The sequence below is a fragment of the Eschrichtius robustus genome, chromosome 1, assembly GCF_028021215.1.
Source record: "Eschrichtius robustus isolate mEscRob2 chromosome 1, mEscRob2.pri, whole genome shotgun sequence".
In the NCBI taxonomy this organism is placed as follows: domain Eukaryota; kingdom Metazoa; phylum Chordata; class Mammalia; order Artiodactyla; family Eschrichtiidae; genus Eschrichtius; species Eschrichtius robustus.
The window spans coordinates 22234449-22252034 of NC_090824.1; the positions used below are offsets into that span (position 1 = coordinate 22234449).

Sequence of the window (17586 nt, forward strand, 5' to 3'; positions counted from 1 at the left end):
CCCTGATGGCGCAGTGGTTGAGAATCTGCCTGCCGGTGCAGGGGACACGGGTTCGAGCCCTGGTCTGGGAAGATCCCACATGCCGCAGAGCAACTAGGCCCGTGAGCCACAACTACTGAGCCTGCGCGTCTGGAGCCTGTGCTCCACAACAAGAGAGGCCACGATAGTGAGAGGCCCACGCACCGCGATGAAGAGTGGCCCTCGCTTGCCACAACTAGAGAAAGCCCTCGCACAGAAACGAAGACCCAACACAGCCAAAAATAAATAAATAAATAAATAAATAAATTTATAAAAAAAAAAAAAAAGAAAAAGAAATGAAAAGACATTGGGCCCTGGTATTAAGGGGATTTTTACATTTCAGTGCTGAAAATTATGCTTCCCTGTTCCCCAAGGAGTAAAAGAAACATAGTTTGTGTTAGTATTGCAGCTACTTTGATTTTTTTGTTATTTTTTACAAAGTAAATATTTTAGACACTTCTGATTATGCTGGAGTCAGGGCTAAAGCAGCTCTCTTAACTCATTATCTGGTGTTTGTCGCTTATAGGAGTTACTGGCCCTTTAAAAAAAAAAAAGAACAGGGCAAGAGGGCGCGGCCGAGGGACTCAGGTGCCAGCTAATTCGGCTTCTTCCGGAAAAGTCACCCCAAGGCCAGTCGTATGGCATCCTGGGAAATGCAGTTTCTTTTGGGGCCGATCTCCCCTGGTAACTCCTTGCTTTTGAGCATGAGACGGACTACAACCCCCAGAGGGCCAAGTGGTAGCTGCGGGGCACTGTACACTTGCTGCGGCTGGGCGGCTAGTTCAAGTTGCCATAGCTGCGAGTCTGGAGAGAGCAGAGTCGGTTGCGTCGCTGCGTCCAGTCAGTTACAGCTTCTGGGTCACTGGTGGCCGCGGGAGCCGGGTGGGGCCTCGGCAATGATCCGGCATTAAGGACCTGGGGTCCTCTTCTGTCTCAGGTACCTGCGCCCAACCGTCCCCTTGCTCTTTACCACTTCCCTATCCTATCGTAGACGTTTTAGGTCCCGCTTCCCCTCGTCCCGGGGGTGGGGACGCCAAAGCCGCCCGGAGATCTGGGGTAGGGCCGTGGATGGGTGGTGTATGTGCTAAAGTTGGGGGAGACGGCGTGCCTGGCACCCCGACGCCCCCCTCCCTCGGCGTGGGTGTCCACAGTCAGGTCCTGGTCAAGTTATGCAGGGAGTTTGAACTTCGTTGTTCTCTTTTTGAGAGCAGCTTGTCCTGCCACTAGCAGCTGTGAAGCTTGAGCTGTCAAGGAGTTTGGCCTCATTCTGGCGTGTACTTGCCTGGCCTGGGATATAATTGGACGTTTTGTACATGTTTTAGAGTCACAAAAATTTGCTACCCTTGGGAACGCTGTATCAATGACTTGTCTTTCCTATGCCAACATGGGAGTTGCCCCAGTGTCAGCTGTTTAACAGCCCCTTATTTGAGTTATTTCGTAGGAACACCTGACATTGAATTTCAGCTGCATCCTTTGTCGGTTTGATGGAGCTCAGTCACTTCCGCGGACATCTTGTAAAACCGCTTTGTAGCCTTGTGCCAAGTATTACGCAGAGTTATCTAACACAGGGCCTGGGCCATTGGGAGTGCTCAGTGTTTGTTAGTTATTTTTATTAACTATACAGAGCTGTGCTAATAGAAACATAGTGTGAGCCACACTGCAAGGTGAAATTTTCTAGTACTCACACTAAACAAGTAAAAAGGAGCTGGTGAAATTTCTTTAAGTAATTGGTTTGGCACAGTAGATCCAAAATGTTTTCATTTCCACCTGTAGTCAGTATGAAACTTGAGATATTTTACATCCTAAAAAACTTTAAAAAATGTTACTAAGTATTGCATCTAGTTTACATTTATAGCACATTAGCCACATATGGCTAGTGACGTATTGGACAGCACAGATAGAAGATTAAAATTTTGGTAGTTTCATGTTGGCACAGAGAAATTTGGGGGTGTCTGTGACTCATAGAATGAAGGTAGTAGCTGCTTTGTTAAAAGAGTTAAGCATGCATCATACCTGTGTCCTCTCTGCCATTGCATGACCTCTGGGTCAACTTGAACTGTCTCTTGACTGTCTATTTTGATTAAGAGAATACCTTTTTTCTTGGAGTGGTTGATAGATGTATTCCCAGATCTACTTTTTCTGTGGACAACCAGCAGTTCTGTGGATAATTTTCAGTGGATTCTTACAGACTGCTTTGAAAGGCGTCACAAAGAACTGAGAATATTTCTGTCCACAGCTCTTAAAACCAAAGGCATTTTACTTTTACTTATTTAATTGCAATACTAAATGTAGGAAGAGCTGGGCAGTTTATAAAATATTTCCTTTAGGAGTGCTAGCGTGTAGTTTATTTACTGGCTTGGAAATACAGTCGGGCCATTAAATTCAGAAGTAACATGTTAATTTCATTACCTGCCTTAGTTAGTTTACCCACTGAGAGACACGCTTAGGGATAGTACCTTTGGCTAGACTTGGGCTACAGTTCACACTGCAACATGCTCTAGCCCGCCCAAGGCATGACCAGGTATGGGCGGAAGTCACCAGTGAGGAGTATGCTGGCTGGGCACTTGGGTGTGAAGAATTCCTGTGGCTTCAGTGGGGCTTTTGCATGATCCAAGGAACATTTTCTCTGTTCTCTGACTTGATGTGATATATTCTCTGCTATGTACACAAACTGTACATAGGGTGAGCTTATTTGTATCTTTAATTGTTTAAAAAAAATTAAGGTTGTAGGTGTGTTTTACTCCTTGTTTCATTTATCTGTAGGTGGTTTGGGGAAAGTGTAGGGGCAACCAAGATCATCCATTTGACTAGGCCTTTTGCCCTGAACCTCATCAAGAAATGATAGGAGGCAGACATACGTGCCTAAGAAGAGCACTGAGCTCAGAGGACAGCAACACAGAGCTTTGGGGGTGTGCTTTGTAAGTATGCTTCCTCCCTGAGTTTCTGAGATAACATATTTTTGCATATTTATAGTGGAAAAGAATATGGCAACAAATAGGCTTTTAAGGAGCAAGAAACCCCTTTCTAACATGCAGTATCAAAATTAAATAGGATGGTTGTACATGCAGTATTACAAAAATTCAGGGGAACAAACTAGATACCTTAATAAAAGCAATAATAATGCACCTGCTTCTATTAGGCAAGTATTTGAGAACCTATTTTGTTTCAGGCCCTGTATTAGGCACCTTTTACATGTTGTATATAATACATTTATTATCCTTCTGTTCATTTTAGAAATGAGGCAGTTGAGGCTCAGATAGGTTATTTGATTTGCTTGGATTCTGAAGCCAAAAGAGTGGTCTTCATCGCCACGTCTTCTGACTCTAAATCCCAGTCCTGCCCACTACACAGAGGCCACACTGTGGTCTCTGATTGCCCTCTAATAGGGTTTGATTTGCGGTTAGTATTTTTATATTGTGTACCATGTAAGCCACATTTCTTGTTATTCATCTCTTTAAATGTTCAAAGGGTTCTATTATCTTTCTTAGTTTTTTTCCCAAGATATCAATATAATGGTCTTTATGTTATTATTGAGGTAAGAGGTAACTGTATCTGTGATTTCTATAAGTGTATGTATGCAACATAAATTGTCATTGATAATCAAGAGGATAGTGTTAACTCAGGTTTTGCATCATAGATTTAAAATTCTGGACACTTTAGCATTTTCACATTGCATTTAGATAAAGGGCACTGAAACATGTAGGGAAGACCGATTGGGGTCTTGTAATAACACTTTGTCTAAGATAAATGTGTAAAAGGTTCTTAGAATTAAAGAATATTAGAGCTGGAGGGGCCTGTTAGGATAATTTAGTCCAGAAATTTGCAACTGCAGTCTTGACACATTTGGGAATAATATAAAAATAACCTAGAGGAGATTCACTGTAGTCCATGTAATAATGTCACTGGGTTGATTCTAATATGAAATGTTTCAATATATTCATACTATTCTATAGTGTGTTTCTTTCTTGTAATAATGTACGTATAAAATTTTACCTTGTCTCTTTTAACTGCTACATAGTATCGCAAATGACTAGATACATTTAATGTATCCCTTATCAGTGGATTTGTGGTTTTTTTTTTTTTACTACTATAAATAATTCTGCAATGAAGCTCTTTTACCTACATCTACATCTAAGAGTATACATACATTTTATACATACATCTCCTTTTATTTTCATAGGGAAATAGTTATAGAAGTAGAATCTCTGGGTCAAAACATGTGCATGTTACTTATTTTTACTTGCCAGATTGTTCTCTAGAAAAGCTATCCTAGTTAATATTCTTACAGCAAGGTGTGCCCTTGGTGGTGAGAACTTTTTTTCACAGGTACAAAACAGATAAAAAAGAATATCATTATTTTAATTTGCAATTCTTTAATTAGCGAAATAGAATATATTACACGTATTCTGTGAATTGCCTGTTTATCCTGTGCACCTTTTACTACTGGAATATTCTTTTTTCTATTTTTTTAAAGAGATGATGAATTCTTTGGTTTTCATATAATCTAAATATTTTTCTGAGTTTTTACTTTAGTTCTTTAACCTTGTTTCTGGTGTCTTATTAATAATTATGAATGATCCTAAGAGGCTTATCAGGTCTTTATCAGATATTAGCACCTCCCTGAAATTCATATAACCCTTGATGTATATCTGTACTATACTAGTACTTGGATTGTTTGGGAGATGGGAGTATTTGTGGTTACATGAATCCATTTAGCTGATGAACATTTAAAATCTACTTTATGCGCAGTGTTTGCCATGAAACAGGTACTCATGACTGAATGAGCTCATAGATGAATGAATAGGTGAATTAAGGCTAAGCCTGAACTAGGCTTTTAGTGAAGACAGACTTCTTGGAAGAAGTGAACTCTGATTATTTTAAAAAAAGAGGGACTTCCCTGGTGGTGCAGTGGTTAAGAATTGGCCTGCCAATGCAGGGAACACAGGTTTGAGTCCTGGTGTGGGGAGATCCCACATGCCGCGGAGCAACTAAGTCCGTGCGCCACAACTACTGAGCCTGTGTTCTAGAGCCCGCAAGCCAAAACGACTGAGCCCACGTGCTGCAAATACTGAAGCCCACGCGCCTAGAGCCCGTGCTCCACCACTGCAATGAGAAGGCCACGCACCGCAAGGAAGAGTAGCCCCCACTCACCACAACTAGAGAAAGCCCGCGCGCAGCAACGAAGACCCAATGCAGCCGAAAATAAATAAATAAATTTATTCAAAAAAAAGTTAAAAAAATAAAAAAAGAAAAGATAATTTTATAGATTGTAGGAAGAAGGAAAAAGCTCGATGGTGGGAGAGTGAAGGCTTTAAAATGGCAAAAATGGGTTAGCTTATGAGTGGCAGTTGGTACATTAAAACAGTACTGAGAATGGACACAGATAGTAAAGAGCCTAGGTAATTTGGAGTGTGTAGAGCTTTAGAGTACCAATAAATAATAATTGAGGAATGTAGGTAGCTGCAAGTAACAATGAGAAAGTGATTTGCAATAATTCAAGCAAACCTAGGTTTGATTCAGTTATAAGTTTTAACACATTCAAATGAATTTGAAATGATTATCCTTGTTTACTCAAGACATATCAAGTATTCATATTTATACTATTTTGCAGTTCAATCCATATTGTCTGAGGACTTAAGATAATTAATCTAGGCTATTTACTGCAAAAATTATTTCATCCAACAATTATTTAATTAGAATCACCAATTGCAAAGTCCTGTACTTTGAAATTTGTCTCTGGATTAATCAGACAGTGTAATAAGGAGAATTTAATTGTAAATTCATTAAAAAATATTCCAGCTACACACCAGGCGCTATGCTCGGTGTTGAAATACAACCATGAACAAAGTAAATGGAGTCTATGATGAGATTTAGAGACTAGAAGGGAGACAGACAAGTAAACAGCCAGTTAGCTATGTCTGGGCTGTGAGGAGTTGGTGTCCAAGGTGGGCTCTTGGCCCAGGGTTAAGGTGGGGGCAGTGAAGGAAGGCTTTCTAGGGGAAGTTTCCTCTGAACTGAGATTTGAAGGACAAGTAAGAGCCAAAGGAAAAGGAGTGAAAAGAATGTTCTAGGTGGTGAATTCAGCATAGGTATAATGGTGAGATGAGCATAACATATTTGAGAAATTGAAAAAAATTCTGTGGCAGGAATAATTACATATTATGGACATGTTTAATTATTGTCTTGCTATAAGTATGGAACTATAAGTATGCAGACAGAGAAAAGATCACTTCTGGCTGGAGATGGAAGGCTTCGCTGAGATCGTATTATTTGACCTTTACCTGGAAAGATGGGTGGAATTTATATAGGTGGCAATGGTCGACAGCAGACGGCATTTCAGTCAAACCTAATGACATTAGTGAGGGATGGAAGTGGTAGGAGAATAGCTGGTGTAATAGCTAAATGTAGGCCTTATATTTTCTATGGTTCTTTCATTAAGAGAAGAGTGGCTTGATTAGGGTCTTGAATTTCTGATTCAAGAACCTAGACTCAATCACATGGGCAGTGGAGTGTCAGTGAAGGTTGGAATGGATAGAAAAAGACTCAGAGAAACCATTATATAGTGGCTAGTAATGAGTTAAGAAAAGTCCTGAATTATGAATGGTGCTGGTGGTAATGAGAAGGGATACATACATAGTTAGGAATCTGGGCCTTTAAGAAAGACTCACGACCCAGCCCTGCTGTTGGAAGCTGTGTAACCTTGGGTACCTTACCTAGCTTCTTTAAGCCTCTTATCTACATATCATGATGACAGTGGTACTTACTTTGTAGGGTTATTTTCATATAGCAAGCTGTGATGTTAGAGCATTAGCTATTCAGCATTATTATTTCAACTTTTGTTTTTTGAAAGTTTTAGAAATTGAGGTTCTTTTTTTAATTTTATTTATTTATTTTATTTATTTATGGCTGTGTTGGGTCTTCGTTTCTGCAGGAGGGCTCTCTCCAGTTGCGGCAAGTGGGAGCCACTCTTCATCGCGGTGCGCGGGCCTCTCACTGTCGCGGCCTCTCTTGTTGTGGAGCACAGGCTCCAGACGCGCAGGCTCAGTACTTGTGGCTCACGGGCCCAGTCGCTCCACGGCATGTGGAATCCTCCCAGACCAGGGCCTGAACCCGTGTCCCTTGCATTCGCAGGCAGACTCTCAACCACTGTGCCACCAGGGAAGCCCGAAATTGAGGTTCTTAACTGGAGTTTACATCCATGTACTTGCAGTAATTGTTTCAATGTAACTGGTTTTATATGATATTGAGCTGTATTTTATTATAGTTGGATTCTTTTTTAATTCTATATCTTTAAAATTTTTATGTATACATTTAAAAATATTAAAGGAAACAGTTCATGGTACAAAGAATTACAATCACCTTTTTAAAAAAATTAGAAGTTTTTATTATATCTTGGAAAGAATATACATGTCATTCTTTTTACCCACTTTAAAAATTAAGAATAAAAAATACCAAACTCTTGAGTAAGCATATTTCTAAGTACAGTAAAAACGTATTCCAGTTCATTATTATAGAAGAGTTAAAGGGAGATCTAAAGATATAAAGTAAAAGAAGAGTGGGGGAAGAAAGAAATATGGGGATTGAGAAAGAGTGGAGCAAAAATATTAATAATACTTATTTTTTTAAGTTTAAGGCTTTAGGATATGATTTCTGGAAAAAAAAAAAAAAAGGAATGCTTTTCGGCTTGAAAGAGGTTGTAAATATTCCTAATACGAGACAGGATTATTTAAAACTCATCTTAAAATAGCTGTAGAAAATTGGATGTATAGCAGATTTACATAGTTAATACTTTATTATCGTATACTGTATTCATTATATAAACCTTTAGTTCTTAGTAAATGGGTACATATGGAATAGTTTGGCCTATTTTAAATGCACTGGTTGTGTGTGTATGGTGTGGTGAATGGATCGTAAGAAATACGGTAGGGAAGGACAAAAAAACTCCCAGACATTTCAGTGATTGGGCAATGTATTTGGAATTTACACAGTTCTTTTGCATCTAAGAATGCTGTGGAAAAGGCACTGGCTTAGAGACACAAGATCTAGGTTCCAGTTCTGTTATTGTAACTTTTTATCAAAGCGATCATGGATAAGTATTTTACTCAAAACTTTGTTTTCCTTTAGCAACAAAAGTAAAGCGTTGTAATTATACCAACTTTATAGGATTCAAGTGGAGATCAAAAGGGAAAATGCTAATGAAAATTCTTTGTAAGCTATAAAGCAATATGCAAATTTAAGGTATAAATAGCAATAAGAAATATTTCCCTTTCTTAAAATTTTTAATGTTGTTTTGTTCACTAGGAAAGTCAAGAGGAGTTTCTGTTTCTACTTGAAAAACTAATAGGAAGAAAAATAAGCTTTATAATACACTTAAGAAATAGTATGTTTCTTTTGAAAACCTTAATGTTACAGGGAACACATAAATAGCCCCAACTGATATTTATGATTACTTTCTCAAAAATTGGTGGCCTGTCACTTGTTATATCAATTGTTAATGCTCATTTTGTGCATCCTAATATGAACCTGTCCTTTTTTGCTTCTACGGTTAGAAGAGTCTGAAACCAACCTGTTTTCTCAAGGAGAGCAGGCTCGAGAGGAAATGTCAGGAAATTAACCATCTTCTGAACCAAATCAAATGACTTACTAGTAACCTATATATATCAGCTGGCCTTTACTGCATAATAAATAAAACCTTGCCGGTATACAACAGTACACTTTAATTGTCTGCTTATCTTGGCTAGACTCGTTTGTTTGAGCTCAGCTGTCAGGTCTTCCAGCTGATCCAAGCTGGAAGCCACTGGGGCAACCACGTATCCCACACCTTCCGGTGGGATAGCGTGGGCATGTCCTCATGGTGATGGAAGAGTTGTGGGGGAGTAGGTTCCAGTGCGTAATCCCATTTCAAGCATCTCCTTGTGCCATGTCAGCGAAAATCCAATTGGCCAAAGTAGGTCAAATAGCTGAGCTCAGAGACAGGGGGTAACTCTACCTATGGTAGGAGGGCAGTGCATCTTGGGAGGGGTGAAGAATTGGAGCCAAATTATGCAAGGTACAACACTGTGTTCTGCATTTAATTTCTTCTATATACAATAGTGCGAAAACATTCTAAGTAGTTTGCTGAAAATCAAGTCCTTATGCTCAATGATTGTATCTTGTTCTGGTTTTACAGTGTATAGGCATGGCTAATATCGAAGCTGTATTACTCAATTTCCCTTCTGGTCTGTAGAGGAAAGCATTATCTTTCGAGCATTTAACCTTGATTAATTCTTCACAGTTGAATTGCTCATTTTTAACTGGAGAATGAGGCTGATAAACTTCCTTTGTCTTGGTTCTTTATCCAAAGTAGGGTTGCAAACTCAACTGCTAATTGGGTAACACACTGCTGAAGCAGGCCCAGTGGGGACTGCAAAGGGCAAAGGGCAAAGGGCAAGAGGAAGGTACATGACTAACTCCAGGGCAGCCACTATTTACGTCTGTGTTGCCATGGGAAAATTCATCCCCAGTGTTGCCAGATCTTTGGATTTTTCAAGAGAAACTGGAAATTAGATTTTTTATGTGAAGTCTCTTTGTTTTCAAATTAAGGTTTTAAGGTAACACAATGAGTGTTATTTTAAAATACCTATTGGTTGGCTGGATTTGGTCTATAGTTCTCCACTTTTCATCCTCTGATTTAAACAGAATGGTGTTAGAAACTCGGGGATCCTAGCTCTGTCTTTGCCCAGGCTGATCTCTTGCCCAATCTGGAACAGTTTGGACAATTATTAGGGGTTGCCTGCACCCCTAGAGGGCTGCATTATTGTCTGCTGTTTTGGGAATAGTGCAGTTTGTATTTATTTTTTATCTGTCAGCAAATAGAGAGAGTACAATTCTAGGGCTGAACTACAAGTAAGAAATCCATTCTGTTTGTTAGCGTCCATTTCTCTCTGTTTTCTTTTTTTTTTCTTCTCTTGGGTTTTTGTTTATTGTTTTTTATCTTGACATGTTTTAATTTAATTTTTTAAACTGCCTCATTTCTTTTAGAAGTATGTGTAGGTGTAAGAGTCTAGAATATCTGTGAGACAGGGAAAGAGTTGTTAAGTAACTTTATTTTCTTTTAAAACTGCACTAATTTTTAACACCTGGCAGATATATACTCAAGCAGCTACTAGTTTTATCTCCACGTCTGAGTAAACAGTCATTTTGTATGCCACATAGCCTTTTCCGGAAATGCCCCTGCCCCCTGCTTGATGGGTCCTGGTCCATGCGACTCTGCCCTCTTAACTCCAGCAAGGGGAGCAAAATGGAGCCTGGGGGCTGAGTCCTCCTGGTGTCATCCGTGGAATGGAGGTGTGTGTGTGTGAGAGAGATAGAGGAAGGGAGGGAGGGAGGAAGGAGGAGAGAGGAAGAGAGGAAATGGATGGCAACAACAGGAATAAGTGGAACATACAATAAAAAATCACATCTAGTGTATTTGGAATATTAGTATATGTATGTTAGTATGCCTATATATTTAATTCTGTAGATCAGAAGGTCTCAACTGGGAATGATTTTACTCACCCACCCCATCCCTGCCCCAGGGGATATTTAGGAATATCTGGAGACAGTTTTAAATCCATGCCCTGGTGGAAGGATGGGAGAGCTCTGCTTATTTGTCTCTTCTCTAGTTCCTCTGAGACAGATGGTTTTTAACTGAATCTCGTTTCTTTGTCTCATCCATCCGTCAAACTTCTTCTCATCTTTCCAGATGGGTGGAGAGATCCTAACCTGACTCCCCGGGCATTTTGTCATATGACTTAGTTCACCGTATATAGAACTTTTACAAGTCTTTCTCTCCCATCACGGACTGTGACTTATTTACTTTCATCTTTCATTTCTGATATAGTGACGATTCAGTAAATGACGAATGCACAAATCTGTTGTACCTCTTTGATTCTGTTCCTGTGGCTTATATTATCTCCTGACTTAACTGAGAACTAGCTACTGAACTGGACAGTTGACTTGGGTCTTTTTTTGTGAGGAGACTAACAGTCCTCATTATGTTTAATTTTATTCCCCAACAAAAGGTAATAAGTTCAAATTGTAACATCACAATAAAACATTTAATTATTCAGGAGCAGGGCAAGACACATTATAATTAGCTCCCTCTTATGCGTCCTCATATAGGTGGTAATAGATGCCGTTGAGTAGCCCAGGCAGTCTTAAGCTAAAGATTTGGCGTGAGGTCTCAACCACTCTGTCACCTTGGAAAATGTCCCCGCCACATGGAGCTGGCCTTGGGTTGTGGGCAGGTGATGACTTGAGGTTTGGTGTTCTTGATTCACTCTCAGTCCAGTGGATCTCCTCCGAGTGCCAGCTGTGTTAGAGTTCTGGGCCTTGTGGTGTCAACAGTGAATACGTAGAGTAAATGCCTCCCTTCATGGAACTTACATGAGGACTGGAACAAAATCCACACTTCTCTCAGCCTTGAAGCTCTCCATGCGCTGTCCCTAGCCTGCTTCTCAGACTTCATCCCCTGCCACCTTACTCCTTGCTCTCTGTGCTCCTGCCTTTTGCTGTTTCTCAAACCTGCCAAACTCCTTCCTGCTTCACATGCTCTGCATTTGCTCTTCCGCCTGTCTAGAATTCAGTTCCCCCCAGATGTCCGTGTGACTGGCTCCTTCTCATCATTAAGTTCTCTGACTAAGAGACCCCTGTCCTGACTACTTTTCTCTAAAAAAGCTCTCCCAAACCCAGTTACTCTTAAATATTCTTTTTTTCAATTTTAGTTTTACTGGAGTATAGTTGATTTACAATGTTGTGTTAGTTTCCAGTGTACAGCAAAGTGAGCCAGTTATACATATACATATATTCATTCTTTTTTAGATTCTCATATAGGTTATCACAGAATATTGAGTCAAGTTCCCTGTGCTATACAGTAGGTCCTTGGTGGTTATCTGTCTTATATATAGTTTGTGTGTGTGTGTGTGTGTGTGTGTGTGTGTGTGTGTTCATCCCAAGCTCCTGACTTATCCCTCCCTGCCACGTTTCCCCTTTGGTAACCATAAGTTTGTTTTTGATATCTGTAAGTCTGTTTCTGTTTTGTAAATAAGGTCATTAGTATCTTTTTAAAAAAAATTTGATGCCACATATGAGTGATATCATATATTTGTCTTTCTCTGTCTGATTTACTTCACCTAGTATGATAATCTCTAGGTCCATCCACATTGCTGAAAATGACATTATTTCATTCTTTTTTATGGCCGAGTAATATTCCATTGTATATATGTACCACATCTTCTTTATCCATTCCTCTGGTGATGGACATTTCGGTTGCTTCCATGTCTTGGCTTTTGTAAATAGTGCTCCAGTGAACATTGGGATGCATGTATCCTTTCGGATTCTCTGGATATGCCCAGGAATGGGATTGCTTGATCATAGGTAGTTCTATTTTTAGTTTTTTAAGGAACCTCCATACTGTTCTCCATAGCAGTTGTGCCAATTTACATTCCCACCAACAGTGCAAGAGGGTCCCTTTTTCTCCACACTGTCTCCAGCATTTATTGTTTGTAGACTTTTTGATGATAGCCATCCTGACCCGTGTGAGGTGATACCTAATTGTCATTTTGATTTGCATTTCTCTGATAATTAGTGATGTTGAGCATCTTTTTGTGTGCTTTTTGGCCCTCTGTATGTATTCTTTGGAGAAATGTCTATTTAGATCTTCTGCCCATTTTTTAATTGGGTTGTTTGTTTTTTTTGACATAGAGCTGCATGACACGTTTGTATATTTTGGAGATTAATCCCTTGTTGGTCTCTTTGTTTGCAAATATTTTCTCCTATTCTGTGGGTTGTCTTTTCATTTTGTTTATGCTTTCTTTTGCTGTGTAGATGCTTTTAAGTTTAATTAGGCCCCATTTGTTCACTTTTGTTTTTATTTTCATTACCCTAGGACAGCGGTCCCAACCTTTTTGGCACCAGGGACCGGCTTCATGGAAGGCAATTTTTCTATGGACCAGGGTGAGGGGGATGGTTTTGGGATGATTCAAGCGCATTACATTAATCTGCACTTTATTTCTATTATTATTACATTGTAATATATAATGAAATAATTATACAACTCACCATAATGCAGAATCAGTGGGAGCCCTGAGCTTGTTTTCACTTGCCACTCACTGATAGGTTTTTGATATGAGTCTGCAAGCAATTGATTTGTTATGGTCTCCATGCAGTCAAACCTCTCTGCTAATGATAATCTGTATTTGCAGCCACTCCCCAGCGCTAGCATCTCTGCCTCAGCTCCACCTCAGATCATCAGGCATTAGATTTTCATAAGGAGTGTGCAATCTAGATCCCTCACATGTGCAGTTCACAGTAGGGTTCACACTCCTATGAGAATCTAATGCTGCCGCTGATCTGACAGGAGGTGGAGCTCAGGTGGTAATGTGAGCAATGGGGAGTGGCCATAAATACAGACGAAGCTTCGCTCACTCGCCCGACGCTCACCTCCTGCTGTGTGGCCTGGTTCCTAACAGGCCATGGACTGTCCGGGGGTTGGGGACCCCTGCTCTAGGATGTGGATCAAAAAAGATATTGCTGTGATTTATGTCAAAGAGTGTTCTGCTTATGTTTTCCTCTAAGAGTTTTATAATGTCCAGCCTTATATTTAGGTCTTTGATCCATTTTGAGTTTATTTTTTTGTATGGTGTTAGAGAATGTTCTAATTTCATTCTTTTATGTGTAGCTGTCTAGTTTTCCCAGCACCACTTATTGAAGAGACTGTCTTTCCTCCATTGTATATTCTTGCCTCCTTTGTTGTAGATTAATTGACCATTGGTGCGTGAGTTTATTTCTGGACTTTCTGTCCTGTTCCATTGATTTGTATTTCTGTTTTTGTGCCGGTACCATACTGTTTTGATTACTGTAGCTTTATAGTATTGTCTGAAGCCAGGGAGTCGGATTTCTCCAGCTCCATTTTTCTTTCTCAGGATAGCTTGGGTTATTCGGGGTCTTTTGTGTCTCCATATAAATTAAAAAATTTTTTGTTCTAGTTCTGTGAAAAATGCCATTGGTAATTTGATAGGGATTGTATTGAATCTGTAGATTGCCTTGGGTAGTATAGTCATTTTGACAATATTGATTCTTCCAATCTAACTTTGATCTTATATGAATTTACCAAAAGGGTTTGAGGAGATTAAGTTACAGAGGAGGACTGACATAAAGAAGACAGATACAGGTGATAATTGTTTGTACATGGTAACCTCTGCTGGTTTGTTAACTTTTTCTCTTGAAGGATGAGGCAGTCACACGTCCTACAGCTATTGAAACAGTGAGAAATGTATTAAAAATTTTGAACTTGGTTAGTGATTAGGCTTAAAATACACTCCCTAGCTCCCCTGACCTCCTTTAAATATCAGCATCATTACCTTGAATATGTTCTTTGAGGACAGCTGCCTTGGACAGGGACTTGGAGGCACTTGGAGGCCACAGAGGCAATCACCTACTTAACATGCACTAGTCAGCCTTTGTGAAACATCACCCCTGATGCTGGTTGCTTATCTTTTATGGAACAGCTTGCAAATCCTAATTGTTTTAAACTGGCTCTGAGGAAAAGAGGCTTGAGAATCAATAAATTACAGCTCTCATACATACAAATGTGCATCATTATAATGAAGACAATCTGATGGCTCTTTAGGAAATAACAAAAGAGGTGGACTTGAGTTTGTAAAGACTCACTGCAAGTCCTCTTATTAAAGGGTTGAAATTACAGGGCTGAATGCAGTTTTCCTCTCTTGCAGTGTTCAGGTTTGCATATGGGCATTTGTTTTTGATGGATAGATCCTCAGTGGGAGAGAATTGATGAAGGGTTCATTACTTGCTCTGGTGGCCATATGTCTTCGTTATAAGGTTCATTAAGGCAGAAACAACAGTATTTATGCCTTTAAATACTGATGTGTTGGGAGCAGCTAAATAAACTATTCTAAGAATTGTACCATCTGTTTTCAGACCCAGAGCTTTCTCTAAGTCTCTGGAGACTTTCACCCAAGGTCACCCATCTTAGTCCTCTCCAGAGTCTTGGAAGAAGCTCAGCATCTGTAAAGCAGACAGCGTAAATAGTACTGCTTTCCCATCAATGGTAAATTTTGTTGTACCAGTAGGTGGTAGTAAGCTGCAGAGAGTATTTACTGCTTTTTCTCCAGTTAAAGGAAATGCCTTTCTCACATTTAACCAGGATTTAGGTGATTGTTTCTTTAAATTGTTCTTTAAGAGTTCTTTAATCATTCTTCAAATTTAGCAATTCTTTCTTTTCTTTTGTCAACAAACATCATGCTGAAATTTCTTATGGTAATAAGAATGAATTTCTAATCCAACTGAACTTTTTTCTTTTAACTCTTTAAAAATGATGAAGATTTTTCTTGAGCATACTAGGTGTTTTTCTACTAGTCTTAATAATTCTTCTTTGGAATTCAAATTGTAGTAGTGAGTAAATATCATTTATGAACCACTTTAAATTTGTTTTCCAAAGCAGAATTTGATTGCATAAGCCATGCCAGTACACATTAATATATTTTCACATAGTCCTTCAATTTTTAAGTTCATTCCAGTATTTAGGATGTTTAAGAGAATCATTTTTTGAATCTAATGACTGTCGTTCAACAAAATTGCAAAGAAAGAATCATACATAATTTTTTAAAAATCATTCTTTTAGCTCACAAACTCATGATAAATGGTTTCTTTGGCCAGCCAGTACTCTTCAGTATGAAACGTTAGAGATTGGCATTGAAATCCTAATTCTTTAGCTCATCGCTTGGTGAGAACTGGTGACACGACCCTACCTAGATAGATGTTAGGGGACTAGGAAGAATGGTCAGGTGAGTTGCCAGGAAGGAAAAGGAAACAGCTGCTAGGAAAAAGGGGGTTCTGAATGTGCAGCTTTTATTTAAACGCATTTTCCAGGTTGTCAACTTGTTATTAATCTGCTATCTCTGAAGGGGATCTTTATATTTGTTTTTCTTTCTTTTAACTATATATTATATTTTTCTTTCTGATTATTCAATCATTGTAGAAAATTCAGGAAGGATAGGAATGTTTAAAAAATAGAAATTGGCTGTAAACTCTACATGGTAAATATATATACTTTTATTTTCTTCCCCTTTTGTCATCGTCCTTTCCTGCTCCTCTAAATTGGTATATGGGTAATTTGTATTCACATACAGACATCATATAATGTTTATTACAAAATTGGGATTCATACTTTTATCCCTTGCATTGCTGTTTAATGTCTCCAGAAACAGGGTTTTAATGTCTGTGTACTGTTCTATTACCTGTATGTACTGTGTTTTAACCATTCTCTTATAATTTGAAATATAAGTTGTTTTTCTTTTCCCTGTATTATCACTTCTCAGTAAATATCCTTATATATAAATTTCTGTATGTATTTCAGATGATTTTGTTAGGGGAAATTTTGGAAGTGTAGTTGGTAGGTTAAATGTACAAACTGCTGACATAACAGACAATTTATATCAACTTACACACATCCAGTAGGAGAGGATAAGAGTGTTCCTTCCCCTACAACCTGGCTAACATAGACATAATTATTTAAAGGAAAACAAGTTAATGGGCTAGAAAAGCATCTCACTGATAATTTATATTTCTTAGGTTATTAGAACAGTTTTGCATGGCCATGCATATTTGTTTTTTTATGTGACTGCTCAGTATGCTTTTATCAACATGGTATGAATCTAATACTTTGGGTACGATTTCACTGGGGGGAAGATTTTCAGAGGCCTGAAAATCTTATTTTCATTAATGCCACTGATATTAGGATAAACAGTACTTTTTTAAAACTAATTTTTTACTTGTAATATAAAATAGTACATTCTTAATGGTCAGTGAAGAGTGTATAATTGGCACTTACTGTTTTGTGCTTCTCTTCTTAGTTATCTTAAGGGGCTCTTGGTAACTATCTTCATGGGCCAACTCTAGTGGCCACTTCTTCCTCATTTGTTTCTCTTTTCCTCCATCAACTCCATGTCTGGGGAGTGGAGGTGTTGGCTGACTGGCATCTTTTGTTAAGATTGGACCTCTGCCACCATATCTGCCTTCTGCTTTGTGACGTTTAGGGTCAGGTGCTCTCTCTGTTACCTATGAGAGGCGTGTTTGACCTTTTGAATTGTCAGTAATAGTTTTAGAAAGTGCTAAGTTTTTACCAACAATGAAATACTAATCTAATTTCTATTTTTTATTATAATCAGATTCTTTAATGTCTTTAAAGTCCTTCAACCCTTATGACACATAATTGAAGTCCTTTCATATGCTGTAAAAGTGAATGTTTCATAAGCTATTAAAAAAAACCATGCAAAATTCTCAGATATATCTCACCTTAAAATCTTGATATTTCTACAGGAGTTCCATCAGATGCAGGAGTTTGAACATCTTTTATTGCTCAAAGTAATTGAAATTAAAAGTTGAAGACTTTGTGTGTGAATTAGTGAAATTCATGCTGGAAAGTGTGATTTTTTTCTTATTAAAAGTATGTAATCCTTAATAGGGGTGAGAGGTTTTTTTTTCTTTAATGTGACAATTACAAATAATTTAGTTAATGCTGTTGTT

The 17586-nt window shown here is 38.7% G+C and overlaps 1 protein-coding gene across 6 annotated transcripts in view; it reads left to right on the forward strand.

Annotated features, from left to right (window-relative positions):
• Window positions 1–829: 829 nt before the first annotated feature.
• Window positions 830–17586, forward strand: part of CEP128 (centrosomal protein 128) — a 432903-nt gene continuing 416146 nt past the window's right edge. For 4 of the 6 annotated variants that reach the window (XM_068557945.1, XM_068558268.1, XM_068558193.1 and 1 more), the window contains exons 1-2: window positions 830–955; window positions 2782–2936. The gene's annotated coding sequence lies outside the window, so the exon portion shown is untranslated. Of the gene's footprint in view, window positions 956–2781; window positions 2937–17586 lie in introns of those variants that run through there. The other 2 variants (XM_068558030.1, XM_068558430.1) reach the window with 2 other exon arrangements.